Source organism: Mandrillus leucophaeus, unplaced genomic scaffold, assembly GCF_000951045.1.
Source record: "Mandrillus leucophaeus isolate KB7577 unplaced genomic scaffold, Mleu.le_1.0 Scaffold1156, whole genome shotgun sequence".
Taxonomy (NCBI): Eukaryota; Metazoa; Chordata; class Mammalia; order Primates; family Cercopithecidae; genus Mandrillus; species Mandrillus leucophaeus.
This window is the reverse complement of record NW_012099832.1, coordinates 20,746-21,402: the sequence shown is the minus strand read 5'-3', so window position 1 is coordinate 21,402 and position 657 is coordinate 20,746.

The following is a 657-nucleotide window of genomic DNA, read 5'->3' as shown; positions in this document are numbered from 1 at the left end:
ACTGACCATATATTTGTGTATCTTAACATAATTGCATGCCTGTAATTGTCCAAAATTTAAGATCAGTGGCATTTTCTAGGCCAGTTGGTATTTTTTTGGTATTATTAATTGTGACTAACGTTTTGGTTGAAGTTTTACCTGCGTTTAAGTGTAATGTTTATATAACAATTCTAAAGCCATTTCTACAGGGAGTAGTCAAGTAGTTCAAATAAAAATATTTGTTTTAATCTAAAATGTTTTGTTCCATTTAATGCCTTGACTGTCTCAAAAATATATAGAGTATTTAATGAAAGAAATAATTACACAGTTTTAAACAGATGTATACTGACAATTTTATCAAACATAACTCATTTCTGTATAAGAAAATAACATTAAAGTTCACATTTGTTAGCTTACTAATTTGTGTAATTTCTATTTTGGATCAAATTTGCGTAAGTTCAAAGTGCTTTTCAATGTCAAACATACTATTTACATGTACATGTCACGGAGTAAAGCACATTGAAAATGCGAAGTAATAAGATTCTCTATATTGTATAATATATATACAACAAATATAATAATTGCTAATAGAAATACAGTTTTTAATCCTTTTAAAAACTACATAGAGCTTTTTAATCCTTTTAAAAACTACAAACTACATGGAGCCTTTTAGACTCA